At 38.7% G+C, this 24,107-nt stretch overlaps 1 protein-coding gene across 2 annotated transcripts in view; it reads left to right on the top strand.

Annotated features, from left to right (window-relative positions):
- Positions 1–2,326: 2,326 nt before the first annotated feature.
- gpr156 (G protein-coupled receptor 156) overlaps positions 2,327–24,107 on the top strand; it is a 70,527-nt gene continuing 48,746 nt past the window's right edge. For both annotated transcript variants that reach the window (XM_039743693.1, XM_039743694.1), the window contains exon 1: positions 2,327–2,521. The gene's annotated coding sequence lies outside the window, so the exon portion shown is untranslated. The remainder of the gene's footprint in view (positions 2,522–24,107) is intronic.

Consider the following 24,107-nt stretch of genomic DNA (forward strand, 5'->3'; position numbering starts at 1 on the left):
AATATAAACTAGGAAATAAAATTGACATTACAAAGAATTATTCAAAGAAGCTGATCCATCAATTTAAAATGCAAGTTAATGCAAATTAGTGATTAAAGAGTCTGAGTGTGTACTTGAAGGAAAAGCTACGGACATAGGGAGAACATGAGCACTCCACACAGGCAGTGCCAGGGCAATAGCATGTCATTTAATATTATTTAATTCCTCATATTCATTTGTATTTTAGAGATCTATTTGTATTGTATAGGTTGAATATCAAGCTTTAAATTACAGATATGTGCAACCTGATTTTACTACTGAAAACTATGGGTTTTTTTTCCCATGTACTTCTATGGAGCTCACAGTTAAAAACAAACTGCAATCACGAGTCAACTAGTCAAAAAATCTCACCCATGATCTCTCTAATTCTAACCAAAATTTGAAATGAATTCTGTAAGTACATTTTAACACCATTACAGAAAACTCTCTCAAAGCTGCTTAGTCCAGTTCACGGATGAGGCAACAAGTCCATTACTGAGCCCACTCAAATGCACATCCACACTGGCATACGCAATTTTTGGTTCCTTAAAGAATCGTCCACATGATGGGAGATAATCTTTATTTATTTAGATCCATACCATGCTCCATTAAGTAACCATGAACAGATGAGGACATATTTGTGAAATATCAATTTGTTCATTATTTTTTATAGTACCCTTGCATTCTTGATCTGTTAGTATTCTGCTAGGTGGCCTACTGTACATTAAAGATTTGTTTTGCCTACTATATTAGGAATCACCCTGCCCAGGGTTTGTTTACTGCCTTGCGCCCTGTGTTGGCTGGGATTTGGCTCCAGCAGACCCCCGTGACCCTGTGTTAGGATATAGCGGGTTGGATAATGGATGGATGGATATTAGGGATCTTTTTCAAAGCCTAAAGAGTCAATTTCATGTGCTTAGACCCCATCCTAAAATGAAAAGGCTCTTTGTTAAGCAGTGGGTTCAGTCAAGTGCAGTTTTAGAACCGTTATTTTAAAGTGTGTATTCACGTCAGTTCCCAAGCTGGCAGCAAGTTTGATTTTGAATGTTCTAAATGTGTGTACCACAACACCTGCTAACTTATTCAATGTACCAATGGTTCTCTGTGTGAAAACCTTTTGCAACTTGTGTGCGAAACTTGCTCTTAACAAGTTTCCATCTGTGTGTCCCTGTGTTTTTGTTGAAGAACTAATTTGAAAAGAACAGCTTGGTCCAAGGTAACAATTTACTTCATCATTCTGAACACTAGACAGCCTTGGACTCACAATCCCTCCTAACCCATCAACAGCTGTGTTTGGGGTTCTTCCAGAGGGGCTTAAAGTGGAGAAGGACAAACAAATTGTGATTGCATTCACTACACTGTTGGCACGCAGACTTATTCTAAAAAAACTGGAAGAACCCAAACTCTCCTCTTTTAAGTCAGTGGGAAACCGATGCGTTATACTATTTGAAATTGGAAAAAATCAAATACTCAGTTAGAGGATCTGTACAGACTTTTTTCAAAACATGGCAGGATCTAAACAGTAATATTTTAAAATAAGTTTATAAAGCACAGAGAATTTATTAATTTAGGTATTTTTACAAGCCTTAAATTTTACACCGTTTGGCTTGCTCTCTCTCTCAGGGGTGGGGATCGATCTGTTCTTAGCATAATTCTTTTTTTTGTAAAAACTTGATTGCTATGTATTGATTGTAATAAAATTAATAAATAAAAATAAAAAAATCATTCTGAACACTTAAATCGCCTCTTAATCTCATTTTTGTTTACGCACAGGTCTGTATTACGGTAAGGTTGTAGATCTAACCAACCCATTCATGAGCGGGGCCATTTCCATTAATACCATTAATAGGCAATGCTATCTTAGCACTGATTAAATCACTAAGAACTGGCTGCAATGAGAACTTACTCTGATAATCCTAGCAGAGATCCAGAGTGGTGACCCTGTTCGAGAATGCGCAGAAGCAGTTCGGATGTCGAGCAGCCCCCTCGATATTATGCGATGCCAGTTTAACACGACTGGTGACTCGAATCTCCAAATGCATAATGCAAGAGGCAACGGGGCAAACGTTGAAGTGCAGCGCGAGTAAATGCTTGTGTGTTTTATGCGAAGCATTTCAGTCCGATGATGCACTCTACCGGTTAGAGTTTCTTCTGAAATGAAATGTAAAGCTCACGAGAAGGCAAAGTGCAGCGCCTCTGCCCCTCCTCTCGCTTTAATTACAACCTGAGCTCCAGCTTTCTGCCTTCCTCTCACCCGTTCGTCTTACTTTTTCAGTTTCGCTTCTCGCTCGCTCTTCCGCGCGCTCTGTCTTTCTCTCATCAGTAATCGTTGGGAAATTTAAGATATTTTCCCACGCTGGATGGATACATACTGATAAAAGAATAAAACTTTATTTCATTTTTGGAATAACTACATATAAGGATGGGGCCAAAGGCAGAAGACTAGTGAATAAGACACCTGAAGAGATTCTTGTAAATGCGCATCCAGAGAGTGGGCTCTCAGGTAAAGGCACACTTTTTATAATACGCGATATACCTGGTGCATGAGAATAAAAGAAAATCGTAAGAGCTGTAGTGTATGAACAGCGTATTTGGATTCAGTTGAAGTGAAAGAACGATGCCAGCTCAGTGCAGTGCCGTTTTGGGGGTGATTTCCAATCTGGCGATTATGTGAGGTGTTTGTCTGCGCGGCTTGTTTAGGGTGAGCACACACTGGCGACTACCAAGATCTGATGTGGTTAATCTTGTTATTCAAAGATAACTTCTGGCAATAATTGAAATGTTTGAGTCAGCAGCCTGCGGCTTTGTGCATTGGCATTTCATAAAATATGAAGAAATGCAACCATCTGGGCGCAGAAAGCGCTTTAGTAAAGTTAGTCGTTGCACTTTGGAATATCAGTCTTTACTGTACAGTATATACATGTGCTCATGACTATTTACACGCCAGTGAATAATACAGACTTGTGTTGAGTCGCTAATTCTCGTGGATACACCGCCCGCGATCGACCACCCAGTGAACACTAGTCATCAGAGGGTATTAGACGAAGCCTACCGAACATTTACGCGGACCAGTACTTGAAGTGGGCCGGCACACTCTTTTAAAAATATATATTAAAGTTGTCGGAGCGGCTCTTCAACGCGATGAAGTTCAAAAAGACCCATCCACATGAAGGTTCCAGAAAGAACCTTTATTTATTTAGATCCCGTAGCAGGCTTCATACAGTGAATAATCAGAACTGTGAAATACAAAATAAGTACGATTGTAAAGGACTCTTGCTGCATATGTTCAGTAGCACAGGCTAAGTCCAATATTTTCTTAATCATGCAGCCTACCGCAAATTATATATGCAACAAACCCTTCACAGAATGAAATGGTGATTTGACAAGCAGTGTCTCTATGAGAACCACACGGCCCAGTAAAGAACCGTAAAGTGCCATTAAAGAATGTACTCGCCGTTAAATAGGTGCTGGCACCTCTTCCAATTTCACCAACTTGCATCTCTTCAAGAAAGGTCTTCACGGGGACCAGAGCATACTTCGACACAGTTTACGTAGCCTACTATGCTTTATCGTGCCGGCAACTTCATTTAGGATGCGATTTTTTTTTAGAAGTCTTCGTACTATGCTGTGTCGTGCCGGTATTAGCTTACGAGTGAGTGCCGCCACATTTTTGGAAATCCATGATGGGAAAGCCCAACTATTTGATCAGCTGTCATTGTATCGCGACAATTTTACTTATCTACATTTCACTACCGGCGCCTTTTCTTAGCATAGCAGTGAGCGCTCAGCACCTCTTCAGAAATTGGGGAATCGGACTGTTTGCTCGAATTTAACTGTGTCGCAATAAGGAGAGTTACCGCCAGTAGTTTGGTTCCACTGCGAGCACGGACACTAGGAAAAATGACAAAACACAAGCCGAGAATCGAGGTGAAGTTTCTTTTGCGGCAGTTAAGCACTCCGTCGATATGAGAACGTCCGATCATAATCTATATTCATAGAACATCTCCACTCGCCGCGCTATTTAAGTTGCTACAATAACATGTATGCTGTTTATCAGCCATCTGGTCATTCGTGCGTGTGGAATTCGGCATAAGCCACAAAGATCCACTTACCTGAGGCGTGAATATACAGAAACGTTTCTTCAAAATGAGTCAGACCCGTATAGGGTACAGTAAATGAAATAGTAGACACATTACAGAAAACGATCTCTTAATACAATGCACAATGAAAACACTACACAGATAGAATATAATGTCTCCGTGTGTGACATTTTAATATAAAAACCTCGCTTAATAGTCGTGTTTCAACACAGTGCTAATCCCCATATAAATGTGTCCCGTTCTTAAATTTATTTACTGTTAATGCTGTTTCGTGGGGTCCGTGGTATCTGGTTTCATTACCTACTGCCGTGTCGTCCTCGCGGAGACTTTGCACGTCTTCCCGTTTTTCAAGTGCGTTTCCAAATTGTGCACTGTCAAAAATAACGGCTCGTTAATGGCCAGCACTTTACTGGGCTGTGTGGTCTCTCACAGAACTATTGCTTGACAATGAGCCATTTCATTGCGGTTAGTCTTCTTTGCATGTGAAGTTGGCTCTTTGGTTTTTGAAAAGTCTCCTAATATGTGGGCAAAGTAGAAACGTTTAATTTCTAGTATGTGTACAGATCACTGCAACCTAAAAACTCGCCTGAGTAAAATCGGGAACCAACTGGTGTTTTACCAATCTGTTATCATCTGCTAATAGATATTTAGTGAGAATGTTACAGATCTAAATAGTTTGTTTTTTTTTTGGAACCTTCATTTGGACGTTTCTTTTATAAACTTAAAATGCTTTCCCTATGGCAATGGCACCCATCTCTGAGCCTGGAAGGCCACAGTGGCTACAGGTTTTAATCCTAACCATTTTTCTAATTAGTGGCCAGTTTTTGCTGCTAATTAACTTAACTTCGTTTAATTAATTAGCTATTTAAGACTTTTAATCAGGGGTGAGCAATGTTGGGTTGGAGCTAGAACCTGCATCCTCTGAGACCAATGCTTTATAGGAAGTTATTATTGATGAAGCACTTATTGCTCAAGTGATATTTTTCTGCTTCATTTTAGTTGTCTGTCACTTGTTAAGATTTCAAACCCTTTATCCTTAAACTGCTGTATTCACTTTTTTAATGGCTCCTTACTAGTAAGATGCAAATGACAAAGAAATCAGCAGTTTTCATTCTAGCTTATTTCCATTTCCACCTGTGTGTATTCATCATTCTCTGTTTGGTTTAATAAAGTACTCTGAAGAAAACAGAAAAGAAAGTGAAGAAATGAAAATTACTGATCCAATTTAGTCTTCAAATCATTTGGATGATATCATTAGAACGAAAAAAAAATCGGCAATGTAAGAGTGACCTGACATTGCAGAGTCCAGACACTTACAAGTCAAGATATTAAATAAGATCTGTTATTGGCAAGGATTGTTTTCTAATTAAGCAACTGTGTTAAAACAAGACCCAGCAGCCAGTGTGGCCCTCCATGGCCGATACTGCCCACCCCTGCCCTGCTCTGAAGAAGCACTTTAGCACCTTTGTTTTTAGAAGTGTAGAATATGTGGCATCGGGTAAAAGGACAGCTATCCAGGGTGGAAGAGAGTGTCCTTCAAACAGACTTTTGATTTGTTAAGGATCAGTTTCTGCTTCTATGAGTTTTGGGCTGCACGTTACTGAAAACATCTGTCTCAGTAATATTTAATAACTTTATAATGATTTCTGCAGTTTTCCTTCCACATGTACATATAGCTTGACAGAATAATCTCGTGACTCTGATCTGGCCCTCTATGATTGAGTGTGGGCTGCCCCGTCCTGCATGAGTTAGTTCCTGCCTTTGTCCCAGACGCAGTCCGGATAGGCTCAATCTCCCCAGACCCTGAATTTAAGAGATAAATGCAGATATGAATGTTTTGCTTCATCTCAAATTTCATATCACGTTTAAACATTCCAGTAATCACTGGACATTCAGGCTTTGATCTGTCAGATTGCACCGCAATTCATAGTAACATTAACACTTAGCTCGTTTAGTTCAATTCAGGTTCTCTCTTGGCAGGATCCAACCCTGGATGTGCTGTCAGCCCATTGCAAAGTTGCTGTTTTTCAACACATTGCCCATTCGGGTCGTGTCTGTGCCGTATATACTGGAGTTCCATCCAGGGTCGATTCCCACTTTGTGTCTCTGGCATCCTGCAGTTACAGTCATGGCCAAAATTATCGACACCCCTGGAATTGTCCCAGAAAATACACCACTTCTCCCAGAAAACTGTTGCCGTTACAAATGTTTTGGTATACACATGTTTATTTCCTTTATGTGCATTGGAACAACACAAATAAACAGAGAAAAAAAGCCAAATCTGACATCATGTCACACAGAACTCAAAAACTGGGCCGGACAAAATTATTGCCAACTTTTCAGAATTGTGGGTAAATCGTTTTATTTCAAGCATATGATGCTCGTTTGAACTCACCTGTGGCAAGAAACAGGTGCTCGCAATATAGCAATCACACCTGAAGCCAGTTAAAATGGAGAAACGTTGACTCAGCCTTTCTGTGGTGTGTCTGAGTGTGCCACACTAAGCATGGAGAACAGAAAGAAGAGCAGAGAATTGTCTGAAGACTTGAGAACAAAAATTGTGGAAAAATATCAACAATCTCAAGGCTACAAGTCCATCTCCAGAGATCTTCATGTTCCTTTGTCCACTGTGCGCAACATAATCAAGAAGTTCACAACACATGGCACTGTAGCTAATCTCCCTGGACGTGGACGGAAGAGAAAAATTGATAAAAGACTGCAACGAAGGATAGTCCGAATGGTGGATAAACAGCCCCAATCAACTTCAAAACATATTCAAGCTGTTCTGCAGACTCAGGTGGTGCAACAGTGTCAGTTCGAACTATCCGTCAACATCTGAACGAAATGAAGCGCTATGGCAGAAGAGCCAGGAGGACCCCACTGCTGACACAGAAACATAAAAAAGGCAGAATGGAGTTTGCCAAAATGTACTTGAGGAAGCCAAAATCCTTCTGGGGAAACGGTAGAGCTTTTTGGTAAAGCTCATCATTCTACTGTTTACAGAAAACGGAATGAGGCCTACAAAGAAAAGAACAACACAGTACCTACAGTCAAACATGGTGGAGCTTCTAAGATGTTTTGGGGATGTTTTGCTGCCTCTGGCACTGGATGCCTTAACTGTGTGCAAGGCATCATGAAATCTGAAGACTACCAAATGTTATTGGGGCGCAATGTAGGACCCAGTGTCAGAAAGTTGGGTCTGTGTCAGAGGTCATGGGTGTTCCAGCAGGACAAGGACCCCAAACATACCTCTAAAAGCACCCAGAAATGGTTGAAGACAAAGCGCTGGAGAGTTCTGCAGTGGCCAGCAATGAGTCCAGATCTAAATCCTATTGAACACTTATGGAGAGATCTCAAAATGACTTTTGGGAGAAGGCGCCCTTCATATCTGAGATACCTTGAGCAGTTTGCAAAATAAGAGTGGTCGGAAATTCCAGTTGAGAGGTGTAACAAGCTTGTTGATGGTTATAGGAAGCGCTTGATTTTTCCAAAGGGCGTGCAACCAAATATTAAGTTGAGGGTGCCAATAATTTTGTCCAGCCCTGTTTGAGTTTTGTGTGAAATGACGTCAGATTTGACTTTTTTCTCTGTTTTTTTTGTGTTGTTCCAAAGCACATAAAGGAAATAAACGTGTATACCAAAACATTTGTAATTGCAACAATTTTGTTGGAAAATTCCAGGGGTGCCGATAATTTCGGCCATGACTGTACACAGACTCGTGTATTTGAGCTCATTGTAAACCTTAAGTTTCAAACAAAGCACACACTCACAATCAGTTGCATGATCTTCATTTTAAACTGCTGAATATGTGCTGCAAAAACGACAGTTTCTGTGGTCACAGTTGCTTCGTTCATCTACCCAATTAACAATAAGTCCGAGGCTGGGGAAACGACTGAGAACTCCTTGGTGCCGAGAAGAGCCCTGCTTTTCACACTTGCCTGGGACTCTCTTCATCCTCTTCGCACACATCTTCCTCAAAGGCGCATCGCTGCTGCAGTTCATAAAGACGCCAGTTTTCACCAAACAATTGGAAATCCCAAGCGGCCAAACAAATAGTTCGCATTCCTGCCCTTTAATTAATTCTCATTAAGTTGCTAAACGGATTGCTTTAGCCCTTTAACACGGGCTGCGCGCTTTGCAATTAATTAAACCTTTTGTGATTTATTCATCCATCCAAATGAGCCAGTTTCTGTAACCGTACCGAAAATAAAGGAAAGAGATCTGTATTTTTCCTTTGGGTCGCTTTCTCACAGAAACGCTAGATTATTGCTGCCTGGAATGGGGGGCTTTGCCTTAAGAACTAGAATGAGAGATACTTTAAAATGTAACAAATTTAATTTGCTTTTAAAGTGACAGTTTTTAGAATAAGTAAGGATAGCCTCTAGCTCCCAGGGGACCATAATGACAAATATGAAATAAAACATGATTACGATATTACAGAACATACTGATTTTTACACACCTTGCGCTGACGTTCTCTTCTGCTGGCCCCACCAGTGTACTGGCATAACCTGATGACTATGGTGGGACACTGGTTTGCCTCACAATCTGGGTTTGATGTCTGACATGGTTGCTGAAACTGGAACTTGTAAATTTTTTTTTCTCTTCACAAGTGTAGATCTCCTATTGTGGACTGGGGTCTTGTCCAGGGCTGGTACCAGCCTTATTCCGAAACCAACTTCTGACGTTAAAGAATTCAGAACACATATATGAATGTTTTTTTAGGAAATTAAATAACTGCTTATGTTGCCAACTATTTTTTGTATCTGTTTTTTCATACATTGAAAGTTTGAATCTTTCTTGGCTTTGGCAAGTAGTAAGTACACTCTTAAAAACAAAGATGTAAAAGTGGTTCTTCAGAGTGATGCCACAGGGAGTTTATTTTTGGTTCCCAGAAGAACGTTCCAGAAAGAACCTTTTAATATATTTACATCTGAAACAGATTCCGTAATAGACAATAAAAGATTTGTGAAATACCAATGGACTCCTGATTTTAAAAGGTCTCTTGCTTCATGTGTTAATTCAGACTAATTTCAGGTTTGCTTGATCTGTTGTGTATTGCTAGGTAGCCTACCATAGATGAAAAATTTTGGTTTTGTCCACTTATGAATCTTTTCAAAGCCCCATTTCATATGTAAAGAACCCTTCCCGGAATGAAATCGTCCTTTGTCAAGTAAAGGTTCTACAAGGAACAACAGAACCTGTTAAAGTGTCACTAAAGAACCATTATTTTTAAGAGTGTAGTCCAGGACGGGGATGCTAATCCACCAAACATGAACAAATGGCCCAGCCAGGAATTGAAAATGGAAAAACAAGTTTTTGATTTGTTGTAACATGAAAAGGATCGCTGAAAAGAAAACCACCAAAACTTAAAGAAAGCATGAGAAATATGCCAAGTGGTACAGAGGTTCAGTTACCAAGAAGTATTAATGCTTCCTGCTGCACCACCTCTAAATCTTCTGTATTAAATTATTAAATTGGTATGTTTTTTCATTCTTTAACTTCAGGTTTACCACACAGATGTGTTGTTGCATGGGGTCAAATTGTAAGAAAATGACACACCTAATAATTAGTGCTCTTGAAGAGCCATACTTACAAGATCCAGCCCTCTGGCAAGCATTCATTCATACTCCTTTCTTGCCAGTTCAATGCCCTGGATAATCTGGATAAAATTATACTTTAGGCAGTAAACATAGAAATGTAGCCCATAAACATTTTATTTATTTTTCGAAGAGTACAATCGTGAAACTGTGTACTGAATACTATGGCCAGCGAAACAATTCGAGCAAAACTGAATTTGCAGCAATCAAAATCTGTGCCATTGACACAAGAAAGGTGTTTAGCTTTATCTGAAAACATTTCCCTGCTTTAATTCTACATGTGTTTGCTTGTCATTTATATGGAAGCGACTCTAAAGACAGAGTAAGGGGGTGACACCTCCATTTTGTAATTAATTCTGAAATTTCAACTTTAATCTTGTGGTTAATTTCATGACACTAATGGACCGATAAACTGATGCATAGCATACATAAACCCACCTTCAAACATTTAAACTCGTCCCTGCACTGATTCGTATGTGATGTCTCATTCATATTTACAGAAGGTATTATCTTCTGATTCCATTTTTTGCAAGATTATGAATTATGTGATTGAATTTTTTCTTGACATTTCAACTTTAATCATGATATTAACTATGAGACTAAGAATATGATTTTTTTGACTGTAATCACAAAGTTAAGTCACTGTTGCCCTAACTTTGTTTTTCTTCCCTGTGTCCCTAACACACTTCTGTACATTTCTCTAGAGATCTTTATTTAAATTTAAAAAACGGAAAACAAATCTACCAGTCCTGTTTCCTGTCATGTGTAGACATTTTGTTGAGCCGTCAGATGTGTTCTGGTAGTACAATCCCCACTTTGCCAAATAAGATGACAATCTTGGTGATTGCAGTCCTAAAGATGCATCAGACATTAAAAAGACTGGCACATCTTCAACCTCTTCTGCAGGTATTAAGAAATGGGAAGATGCAATTGCTAGGTAAAAATAACATTACCTGGGCAGGACACTTCCCACTTCCCATGTAGTGAGATTTTAATGTGCATGATAGTGAGTTTATGTATGTCTTAACATGGAAAATATGTAGTATTCTATTTTATGTAGTACTTTGTCCTCCTTGGCATGTATTCTGGATTTGGGTTCAACTCAAGAGTCCCCCTATTGGTGACAGCCATTTTTAAAGCTTCTCTTGTATTTCAGTCAAGGATAAAACCAAAACGTAACATTCTCAATCCTGCTGAATAGAATTCTGGGTCATGGGAGCCAGATGCTACCCCAACAGCAGTCCAGGACAGGACAGCAGCCTATAACAAGTCACATTCACACTGTGCAGCTTGGATTTGCCAATTAAACTAACCAATCTGCTAGGAACCAATTATTCCAGGATCTTTGGCCACATGCTAATCACTGAGTTCCTGTGCTGCTACTAAATAAATCATGTCAGAGCTTTTTTTTTTTTTTTTCCACTTTTAATAAGATACTGTAACCAAAAACATTTTAATTGGAAAATTAAAAAAAAAAAATTGAGGAAAATGTAAGTAAAAGTAATCATGTTTGTATGATTTTGTTACGTGACTGTGAACAGTCCTTAGCTAATATTGCATGGAAGGAACATTTGTGTTGATTCTGGCAGGAGGTCTTTTGGGCTCTGTCTGTATTAATTTAATAATAAGCTTTAGTTATATGGTGCCTTATTGTAGACCGAAGGTCCCTTTATAAAATACATTAAATACAAAGAACAACAAGTGATGAAAGAAACGTTTTGAGGTTATACTGTAAATCTATTATCAGAAATGCAAGGATAAAGTAAGAAGCAATTAGAATAAAAAAAGAAAAATAGGTTCAAGTTCAGCTGCTGAAATATTTTTTTTTTTTTATTTCCTGAAATATGACATACTTCAACTTGCCCAAGTTTAGCAATAGCTTAAATCAGGCTTCAACAGTCAAACAGCAGTAAAATGGGTCCACAAATTCTCCCACAGTCATGTTCAAGATCCACTAACAACAAGCCACACACTTCTTCTTGTCATGTGTGCTTAGTTCATGGAAAATGCTGATACGTTATGAATTCAGTCACAAATTATGAAGTACACATTTACATGACCTTCATGACACACCCGTCTGTTGAGATATTCACAACTTTGACTTAGCACAGCTGGATTTTGAAAATTTATCCCATTCCTTTTTACAGAAAAGTTCAAGCTCAGCCAAATAATGAGGCAGAATCATCTTCAGGCGAAGCCACAGATTTTGTTTTTTTTTAAATAAGACTGATGCCTAAGCTTTAATGGGCCACAGAGGACATCAATCTTCTATTTTTAAGACATTAACTTGTTAAGTTGGCTGTACGCTTCAGATTACTCTCCTGTTGAAAGGTAAAAATTATGTTTAACTTCTTTATTGCCACAAAAAGGTCCAGTGTGACTATAACACCACATGAAATTATTCCAGGTGCTAAGCAGTGTCTATGTCCATTATAAATCACCTCGGCTCTTGTGCCGAAGCAAAAACGTATGTGATTTTCGGACTACTTATTATCTGTTGGTTTGGGAACATATTAGAAGGGGAAAGAGATATTTCTGTATAAAAGACAGGAACTCGAAAAATATTAAAGGACCTGTATCCATCTGATAAAATATTATTTATGGCTAGGTCTTTACACAGAATCGGATACTGTCTGAAAACACACACAAGAGATTTTCAAATGGGCAAATATTACTCCACGTTAAACACAGAGGAGCTTTTGGGTAATGGATCACACTTGTGCATACATGTACCAAAGTAAAATGTTTAAACCAAAAGAGCATCTGTTGTGCTTTGTGTGTGATGAACTGCAGAGCAGCTCTAAACAGAAAAGAAGGAAATTATGGTGTGTCTTCGCATGGAAGAGCAGAATATTCTGTATAGTAGTGAAATGGCTAATTACTTTACAATAAAAAGGTATAACAGAGTATACTCAAATTGAAAGTCCAGGGCTACATTATTTAAGGATGCAGCACCAAATTCTTTGGGGTCATTAGACATACTTAATGATGTTAACTAAATAATACACTAAATAAACATTAAAATAGTGCAGATTTTCAGAATTTAATATCTGTACTTCCCCTCAAGGTACATGCACAACAGCTTTGCTAGTTTACAAAGATGATAAACTGCAAGTCATCACCACCTGTTTAACAGCCATTTTCTAGGTTTACTTGGGTTAACTGGTCGCCTCTAAATCTTTTTCCTCCACTCTCTGTTGTCTTGGGAATCCTTTGGAGTAGTCCCAGCCTTTTCCTGTCATCTGTTTCTTCACACAAAGAGTCATAAACACCTGGAATTAATCACCAAGTAGTGTCGTTGAGGGTGACACTTCAGGGACCTTCATATCTCAATTCGTTGTTACTTTGAAAACTCTCTTGGTGAGAAGAATTAGCTAGCTTCTCCATCAAAGTTGCCCTAATGTTCAAATCTAACACAACCTCCAATCGCATCTTCTTCAACATCCTTCTGGGTCTCCTCCCCTCCGACTCCATTTTGGTACACATCTTCACTCCGTCATCCTTACCTTTTCATTTAACATGCCTAAAGCACCTTAACACAAAACTAGCAAATCTTGCTTACGAAAAATTTTGCAAGAATAAAAAGCATTAATGAAATGATGATGAGGGAGGGAAGAACATCACACGTTACAGTAAGAAAGATTATTTTAAGTAGTGACTTGTGAGAGTACTCAATATTAGAATAGTCACATGATTAGTATGGGATGATATTATAGGCACTTATAACAGCATGAATACTTACAATACAAAGTGTAACATGAACAGGTTAATGGAACATATTGGATAAGAAGGGAAATGCAAGGCACATGTAAGTTAGTATGTGTGAAGTGTGGCCGTCAGGTAATATGGGAAAACGCAAACTGTTGCATAAACGTTATTGTCCACAATAATCTTCTTCTGTATGTAACCTGCAAGTAACTGTATGCTTAACCCGGGTTTCAATGTAACTCTGGAAAAATGTAGTGTACCATGGGTAAAAAACAGGGCCTGGAAATAAACTTCAACATTATTAAATGTTTGTTGTTCTGACTTGGTTATAGTCCTACAATATGCTGAATGAACTGGGAATTGCCTACGCCGTAATATAAAGGGAATATCTTGTTTTGAGTTGTCAGTGTTATGGAATCCCTGTAGTTTTTCCATCATATTGTTTCTTGTTGTCTTGCAGTTTGTCGCTGCTCTTCAGAAATGTTGTGTGTGTAATTCATTTATCGTTCACTGTCTAGGTGCAAGACTTGCTGCCGCTGATCTCGGATAATGTAACTCTGTTGTTTGTCATACGTTGTCTTTGTTGTTCTAAGGCATCTTGCCTGTGCTGGTTAGTCTGGAGTGATGTAGATTTTTCTGCTTCTGTGCGTCGTGAGTATGTAGGCTGGCGAGACCGTTTCTGTTGATCGCAGCTAGGCTGTATGTGCCTTTTCATTTTATCAGGAGGCTTACATTGAAATGAAGGAAAAAGGAGGTGTAAAATGGTAGTGTCATAATGCATTTTCGGTCAATAACAAAGCATGCACCGAATAAACAGTCAAATACCACATTCAATATTGGTCACATTGAAGAACTGAAGACTTGCCTGAGACCAAACCTCTGCCAGGAACACAGATTCCTTGCTATTGTTGCAGAGGGATATAGTAGTTGAGGCAACCGGTGTTTCTATTGAGCACAGACGGACACAAGCAAAATAATATAAGGATATGAAGAGCAAGTAATTTAGAATGCTTCTACCCACAAAGAGAAGAATGAGGCCTACCTACAAATTGTATGGTTTCATGGCACAAACCCAAACTAGTAACAGCTACCTTGGCACCCCAATATGGCTATACTTACCTTCTGTTCTAGTCTCTCTCATCATACACTCGCAACGAGAGACAAAGCAGAAAGCACCTACCATCATAAATTTCTTGCTGTATTTTCATGGAAGTGATGAAATTTTCTTCCAGGGTCCATATTTCCACTATACTGTATTGTGATATAGGCTCTATCATATGGACAAAAGTATGTAGACACCCCTCCAAACTTTTGGGTTCAGATGTTTCTGCAGCATCCATTGTTAAAAGGTATATAACCATGCAGTCTCTACTGACATATCAGCATTAGAATGGGTTGTACAGAAGAGCTCCACATCTTTAAATGTGGCCCTTGTTAGTATATGAAATTTTTGATCTGCTAGATCTGTCTTGGTCAATCGTAAGTGCTATAATTGCAAAGTGGAAGTGTCTTTGAGCAACAACAGCTCAACTGTGAAGTGGTAGACCACTCAAACTCACAGAGTGTGGTCTCTGAGAGATAAAGCACAAGGAATGTAACAATCCTCTCCCCTATTGCATCACTCACAACCGAGTTCTAAACTGCCTCTGGAAGCAACATCAGAACAAGAACTCTGTATCTCGAGATTCACAAGTTGGGTTTCCATAGCCAAGTAGATTCACATAAGATTGAGACCACTTCCAAGCACAACTCCAAGCCTCTACTGGAGTAGTGCAAAGCACACCACCATTGGACTCTGGAGCAGTTGAAATGTTTTTTTTTGAAGGGGCGTATCACGCTTCACTATATTGTAGTCTGATTCTGGGTTTAGCAGATGCCTACTGTAAAGGTTGGTGGAGGAAGGATAACAGTCTAGGAATGTTTTTCAGGGTTTGGGTTAGGGCCTTTCGTTAAAGGGATGCTGGATACGGTTAATGCTATAGCATTAACATTTATCTAACAAATCACCAGGACCAGATAATATTTATCGTCAAGTGCTCAGTGAAGTTAGTGATTTTTTTTTTAAATTTTTTTTCTTCAAAAATCTCTGCACACGGGGGGGGGAAAGCCTAAAGAATGCTGGCTAACAAATGTTATCCTGTTGTATTAAAAGGGTGATTGGGCAGATCCAAGTTCCAAGAGGCCAGTAAGCTTAATGTGCATCACAGGTTTATTTATGGAAGGAATTTGTAGCTGCATCTTTTCCAGGATCTCAAAAAATAATTCTTCTACAAAAGTAGACTTTTCTTGTTGCTGTCTCTACTTAAAGGTTATGTTGCTTCTCTAAAGTAAACCTGTATAGACTTTACTTAATACATTCAGTAAATTCTTTATGTAAGGCACATTTAGTATGGTCAAAATGGTACGAGATATGGTGCGTTCAATAAAACACGTTATGTTACATACAGCAGGGCACGGTTTGAAACTGTGGTGCAGATTTTGCACAAATGTAACCTTTTTCATGCAAAGAACCATAGACTCATAGAATGAATGTCCAAAACAACATCAAGATGTGTACTTGGTAAATCTACAGTATGTGAAAAGGATGAATGAGCTTGTTGGGCTGAATGTTGAAATGTTCTAATACAAAATCATTTTAGACATTTGTGTGCTTTCAACTTTGTGGCATAGTCTGGGGAAGGCCCTTTTCTGTTCCAGCATGCCTGTGTCCTTGTGCACAAAGACAAATCCATAAAGACATGGTTTGAGAAATTTGGTTTGGAGAAACTTGACTGACCTGTGCAGATCCCTGACCTCAGTCCAATTGAATACCTTTAGGATAGATTGTCAGTTTTTCAGTATTAATTGGCCTTGGTTTTGGGATGGGATGTCCAACAAGCTCATGTAGGTGAGATGGTTAGGCATCTACAAATATTTGTCCTTGCAGTGTGTTTTATAGAATGATAATCCTAATTGGCAAAGGTGGAATCTTAATGGTGTCCCTCCTCCATTTCCCTCCCCTGAGTCTTGTCATGAGATGATAGCACTAGTCATCATCTGCCCTTGTGCACTTGTCTGAGTCCAGCGGAGTGGCTAGTAAAGCACAGATGTTCAGTGTAAGGTCTTCGGATGTTTACTTGGCCCATATTTTGCAACAAATGGAATTTTGTTTTGCCTTTTTTAGGGAGCATCACACATTTTTAACAGACATTTACTGAATAAAACACTCGGATGTAATTAAACTTTTAGTGCTGTAGATAATTAAAATAAACTTGAAATTCTTTACATACAATAGCAATTTAACGGCTGGTGAAAAATATATAATGTAAAATCATAATTAGTATGAGGTGATTATGATGCTTCACGTACACATTTTATAAACAGATACATGAAATAGACCAATTACAGCAGGAAAGAAGCATACATTATTAACAGATATGGTGACAGTTGTGAGTCTAGCATTAAGAAAGAACATTGGAAAAGAAAGATACCTAGACATCCTGTAAACCTCGTACTTGCAGAGCTCTCAAAAGAGTGCCCAATGTAAGCACCAATGCAAAGGGGTTCTGCCCCTGGTAACTACAATGACACTGGCATTGGTGCTTGAACAGAAACTGGCTTCACATTTAAGGTCAGTTGTAGTCTCTCCTATTTTAATCAGCTATTGGTTAAAGCAGAAAAGACATTCCTCTTTGGAGGTCACTCAATCTGGGCTCAAGCCACCAGTCTATCAGAACCATATGAGAAGCAAATGTCAGTCCATCCAAAAGAGATATTGAAGTGCTTAGACTTGGCAAGAGACCATATAGCTGAAACTCTGTAATCCCAAACCAAGCCTCTTTTAATATAAGCATATAAATGTGCTTTTTAAATTCAATTTATCATACTCTACTTAATGCAAGTGCACCTGCAATAGCTCCATCCTGCGGATGATGTTAACCTGCATCCAGCCCTGAAGGCAAGTCCTCCAACTTGCAGATAGAACTTGGGGTTTGTTGGCAGGATTTGCTCCCTAGCCATTACTAAAAAAAAACTCATACTGTTCCACTCCATTCAAACTAGTGTGGTGCTGAGGTGTCACCCATTGCAGGGCTGTGCTCAAGTCCTAATTTAATGGGATCCTGAGGTGGTTCATAGTGTGATGGGTATGGCAACGTTCTGTATCAGCGCATGCTCCCAATCTCTCTCTCTCTCTCTCTCTCTCTCTCTCTCTCTCTCTCTCTCTCTCTCTCTCTCTAGTTGATTTTTAATTGATTTTCAGTTCTAATGAGTTTTATCTGTAAAAAACATTCAAATTATATCAAGGAAGGCAGTGAGCTTCAGTGTTTAGATCTTTTAGAAAAAAAGGATTTTGCTGATCCTGTACATTTTATTCTCTGAATTACTAGTATATTTGAAATTGCACTACATTTATAAAAGAAATGTTGCAAATATGAAGTTGTTTTGATTAGGAGTTTCAAACATAATACAAGAGTACGAGGCCTCCAAAATAACTCGCAAAATCAGGCCAAGACCCTTACTGGCCCACCCAAACAAATTGGTTGGCTCGCCAATTGCTACCTGCAGGCTTCGGCCTAACACAGGCTCAAAACGGGAAGCTGGCTTTAAAAGTTCAATAATACACAGCAAGTCCCAAAATATATCAAAATGTATTACAGGGACTGTAAAACTCTGGTTTGCAGAGACAATCCAAAGCAGGGAATATTTTTATAAAAGAAGGATTCAGTTACAAAAATAGAAAAAGGAGAAGGATTACAAAAGATTTGCCTAAAAGGCAACATAAAGTGAACCGGTCCAGATACACCACCCTAATGCTAAAATCCAAGAACACAAAACCCAATAATTATCATCCATCAAGCTTCCTAACCCGCTTTTCCAGGGTTGTGGGGCAGCTGGAGCTGGACAGGATGCCAGCCCATTGCAGGGCAAACACACACACACACACACACGGGTCAAGTTAGAAATATCAATTCAATGAACCTGCCTGTCTTTGGACTGTGGAAGGAAACCTGCACAGAAATGGGGAGAATATTCACACTATAAGCAGGGAGCCCCCGGGGCATAAACCCCGGTTCCTTGTTGAATGGCAACAGCACCACCATGCTACCCAAGAAAAATATCAGATGAGCACTCTTCACTGCAAACTCAATGCTCCATTACTGTGTTCTCTTTCTGTCTCACTTATAATGTGAGAAGGACAGTCCAGCAGCTGTTATGTCAGGGTGGACAGGCCACGTAGGGCTCCATTCCAAAAGTACTTGGCAACACATTTCAAAATATTTAAATAACAGTAAAAAAGTAATACAACAACAAATAAAAAATTAACAGAAATAACATTAAAACATGAAAAGTAATATTTCAAACATAACAAAAATAACAATTAAGCAGAAAATATACCTGAGCCAGGGCATAAAACCTAACCGTAACATACAATAAGAGGAGTAGTACATGTGTCAAACAGTTGGATTATCATTACGTCTGACTGGTCGTTGTCTTTGTCTATAACACGATTGCTTTTAGAACTTGTCATTAATCGTGGTACATGAGTGCATGTGCTGTCTGGATATAGCCATTAAATTTGTAGCCTGGATACATTGGCACAGCCTTATTGTTAGGAGACATTAGCCCCCATTGCTAGTCATACAATATGAGACTTGTCATGTAATTGTCTTGTCCCCATTAACCGTACTGTGTATTTTAATCCTATTTCTGCATTATGACATAGCTGCACTGGACAGATTTTTTTCAGCATGAAGCGATCATTACAGCTGCTAAAAAACCAAAGCATCACCTTTTGTGGAACTATACATGTAGCCCTTAACAAGAACACTTCTGCTATTGCTTAAAGCAGGGATTCCCAAACTTGGTCCTGGGGACCCACTGTGGCTGCAGGTTTTTGTTTGTTTCAGCCAACTTTTGTATTTAATTGGACCCCTAGGCCAATTAAGTGAGTTGTTGTTTCCCAGTTTTCTGTGTTTTGGAGTCAATGCAGAATAACAAAAAGTGTTAAAGTTTAATATATATATATATATATATATATATATATATATATATATATATATATATATATATATATATATATATATATATATATATATATATATATATATATATATATATATATATTAAACTTTAACACTTTTAAGCCTGATTTTCATTCTGCTTTTCCAGGTGTTCTAATTATTTAATTTATCATCTACAGTACTAATTTGCGGGTCTGACGCTAAAGTTATTGCAGCCTTTCATCATTCAGTGTTGTTTACCTGGCTGTCAGTTCTGTTTGTTTTAATCTTCGTTATTAGGATATAATGAAGGAAGCAAACTGTACAAAAATATAACAAAACAATAGGACAACAACAAAAGTGAGGTAAGCAAAAGTGGAAATATTTCTTATTCTTTCTTATTCTTATATGTCTTATAAATGTAAAAATCATACATTTGCACTTTTCTAAAGGCAGAATAAGATAAGGGAAAAAAGACAATCTAAATAAATTAGATCAATTATTATCAATAATAAAGAAGGCAACAGGCACCAATCGCGGAGGAAATTCAAAGACGTCGATTAAGATGGTTTGGCCACGTCTGTAGGATGGATGAAAATCGACTACCGCACAAACTCCTATGGAGAAAACGCCCTCCTGATTGGAGGATACAGCAACAAGCACCGAAGATGACATGGTTGAAACACGTAGAGAACGACCTAAAGAACCAGCGTCTGACAACAATCGAAGCAAGAACCGTCGCAAACCGATCGACTTCAGTGGAAGAGTGTGGTGAATAGAGCACGGAATCCAGCGGCACCAACAGCAGCGTATTGGCTAAGAGGTCGACCCCCTTTCCAAGCGCCAGCTATGGAATAAAGAAGAAAAGAAGATTGTCACTAATTGTGAATTTGGCTGGAATAAAAACCTGCAGTCTCAGTGGGTCCCCAGGACTAAGTTTGGGAATCCCTGTCTTAAAGAAACGTTTACAGCATGTAGGTTGTAAATAATGAGACAGATTAGTCAGTAGGAGTTTTGGAGCTCCAGAGGGTGAATTTAATGCATTTAATGCAGGAAAAAAGATACTGTATATATTGAACAGGTATCCCCTATCGGTTTCTGGATGGAAGTGAAGAAAAAACAGGAGAGTCTTTCTGTCTCTGGATCTCACTCTGTTGAATGCCATACTCCTTTTGGTCACAACCTCTTCTTCATAACCAAAATAAAAAGCAAGTGATGCCAGGCTTCTAGCTGCTGTTCCTCCATTCTAAAGAGATAAACAGAAAATGTGAGAGCAGACCTTCCACCCTTCTGCCAGTGTCCCTGTGCACACTAACATTCACCCCTGTACCAACTGGACTTGTGTGACAACGTATAGTGATGATGTCTGCATGAACCGTCGTTTTAGAGGTTGTGGTTATACTGTATGCTGCATGGAATTACTTAGAAGTAAGAAATGGCTTGCCAATTCTTATCGAGGCAGTGGAGTTTGAGATCATTGGTGATGTGCTATAACTAAGGATGATTAGTAAGTACACTTGGTGTCTGATTTTTATTCAGAAAAGTGTGTGACTGAGGTTATGGTAGATCGTCCTGATAAACTAGCTTACCTGTGGGAATTCATATGATGTTACTGGGCATTTGTTTGACTCTAATATGGTCATAGCAGCACTGCCAACACATGGAATCTGCTTATTACTTCACAAACCATTGGACCTTCTCTTTTTAGTTTGTTATAACATGCATGTGTTCTAAGCTTGCAATGGCTAAGTGAACTGCAAAAGGCTGGAGAACCCCAGCTCTTCAACAGGCCGACAAACCTTGCGCAAAATGCAACTCCACAAAGCACAGCTGACCACATACATCGAACTTAGATTTCAAATTGGGGAAAGCTGTCCAGAAACCTGGCATGCCCAAGTACAAAACAAAAGTTGTTTGTTGTACTAGTGCAGAGTCCAAAAACAGAATCAATGCAAGGAGCAGACAAGACACAAATTAAAGGAAGTCAAGCAGAAACCATAAAAGTACAGAAACATGAAGTAAAAGGCAGAATCCTATGACCATTCTAAAATGTAAAAATACAAAAAACACTGGTGAGGTATCCAAAACACCCGGCAGAAATTACTCCTCAGATAACCGAGCGGAAAAAGGGGCAAAAATGCTAGAGCAAAAGGCACAGGGAGGCTCGATTGGTGGATTTTGCTGAGGCACAAAGGTAGAAATGTTTGAGCAAAAGCCTCCGTTTGATTTCGCCTGCTGTCCATCATGTGACTACTGCATAATGGGTGTGGCTTAACAACAGCCACCAATAGGAGGTGCTGGAGAAAATGATCATCAAAAATGGGGATCTGGAGCAGGGGATCCAACCCATTCCTGGCCTAAAGTACAAATTAAAGGGTGAACATCATGGGAGAGTGTAATTCATTTTTAGTTTTGTTAAATACTTCATTTAATACAAGAAAATGTAGTGAGTTGATTGATTGGCTTTCAAATCCTTGGCAATAATGTTTGAAAAAAAATTTGGCATCAAGGAATAGTCAGAAAAGATAAGAAGTTGCCAGGCAGACCATGGCAGCACACATGTATACTGTGCTCTGCCACAGGGAAGGAAACTGAGAAGTCACAAGGAAGGAGTGAAAAAGAGACTGGGTGATGATTCATAGTTGGGAACCAAAAAGGGGGGTCAAGACCGTAAGACAATAGATAGTCAGAAAGAAGAAGAATGATTAGTTCATAACCGTAAATCAAAACAAAAGTAAACATAATTGTAGTTTTTTTTTTATCCAAAATCTTGGATGCTGCATAGAGCATGCCGAAAGCTTCAATATCACTACATGACTCTCAAAATGTGGAGCAACTTTCAGGAAGTGTAATGTTAGCAACCACGCAGATTCATCCTGATAAAGGGACTACCCAATGGTAATGCTCTGAAAACTAATATGGCTTGGTACGGAAACAAAAATATGGTGATAAAATAAACCGTCAAATAAATAATTCAATCTACATAAAAATTAGCATATTTTCAAACATCTTAAAAAAAAAATACAAGGGGACCAGAAAAAAATAGCAAAATAATTAGAATTATAATGCACTAGCCTGGTAAATTTCAAGGAATTAAATTTGTGCTAAAGATAGGAAATTTCCAGATTAACCATACCTGAATTCCTCAACCAACTTTTTTGTCACATACACTCAACTTACAACTATGAAAGGAACTATACTGTATATGAGAACTGCAGTATTTGTGATGGGTTGTTTTACTTAGAGGAAAGAACATGGACCTCAAAGCTGGCTCCCATTCCGTCCTGGGTCATAGTCTGTGGATGCTGCACAGCCTCCCTACATTTTAAGATCTCCAGGTATTCCAGTTTTTCGCCTGAACTTCAAACAGGTGACTGTTAGGTTAATTGACAGCCGAGTGTGTAAATGAGTGTGTGTTTGTGGCACAGTAAACGTGCCCAGTGCTGGACTGGCACCTATGCACAGATGGGTATTGCAGTGTTGTCAGGATCAGTTCTAGCCTATCATAACCATAAACTGGATTAAGCGGGTATGAAATTATATAGATTCATTATTATTTTGTGTCTTTAGACATGATAAAAAATCAATCAGTTGTACAAGGAAATCGGAACTGCACTCAGTAACATCATTACTGTAAATAAACAATTTTCAAAAAAATATGGTGAAAATGGAGCAGCTTTGCTGTATTTAAATATTTGTTGTTGTTGCATTTCTTAACATACTGGATGAATGACAGGACCTACACAAGTTGATATGGTCTCATCTTCAGTCCTGGAGGGCTACAGGTATTTGTTCCAGTTAAACTTTTTAATCAGGATCCATTTATTGCTGCTGAAAGATTTTTGTGCTTCTTTTAACTCACTACTTGAGTTTCCCAACCCCGAAGTGTTGTGCTTTTTTTCTTTTCCTTTCTTTATGAGACAAGTGTCCATGGATTGTGAGTGTTAAAACAAATTGACCAGGAAGTGATCTAAGCAGGTAGTCAGGACAACTGAGGGGTCAGAACCAAGAAGTTGGGGAAAACCAGGCAAGTAGGAATCAAAGCAACAAGGCAAGAATCACGTTATGATTCTGTGCCCTACATTATAACTATTATTACTGTTGTTGGTTTCAATTAATAATAAAGAATAACTTCTGTTTCTATCACAATTATTTTCTGGGCACATGCTGATTTTCTACCATTAAAACACAGTGTTGATTGCTACAGACAAGGAGCCTCATATATAAATAGTGCACAAGCACAAAAATGTTGTGTACGCCCGTTTCCACGCTCGCTTTGAGATGCATAAAAACTGAACTTGGTGTAAAGCCATGCACATGTTCATGCCAGACTCACACTTTTTTTTTTTTTCTGCAAGGTTTTGCAAACTGGCCGCACCCAGCATCAAAGCAGTGCTACTGTTTCTGTGTCATTTACCTTTCTTTTTCATGTTTGCATCCATTATGACAGCTTCATCAAATACACTGAAATTAACTGCTTATCGTTTACAAATTTAATTCACTTGATTGTATACATTCTGTCACAATATAGAGGTGCACAAAATGTCCAAACTATTCCAACTATCATAGTTGCTTTAGCATTGTTACAAGACATTGCAAATGGAAGAATGAGAAGAGAGTGCGTATTTAGAGGAGATGATGACTAGCTTCTAAGTCAATTTCGATTTTAAAATGTTTTAAAATGATAAATTGTCCTCTACC

The sequence above is a fragment of the Polypterus senegalus genome, chromosome 2 (assembly GCF_016835505.1).
Source record: "Polypterus senegalus isolate Bchr_013 chromosome 2, ASM1683550v1, whole genome shotgun sequence".
NCBI lineage: Eukaryota > Metazoa > Chordata > Cladistia > Polypteriformes > Polypteridae > Polypterus > Polypterus senegalus.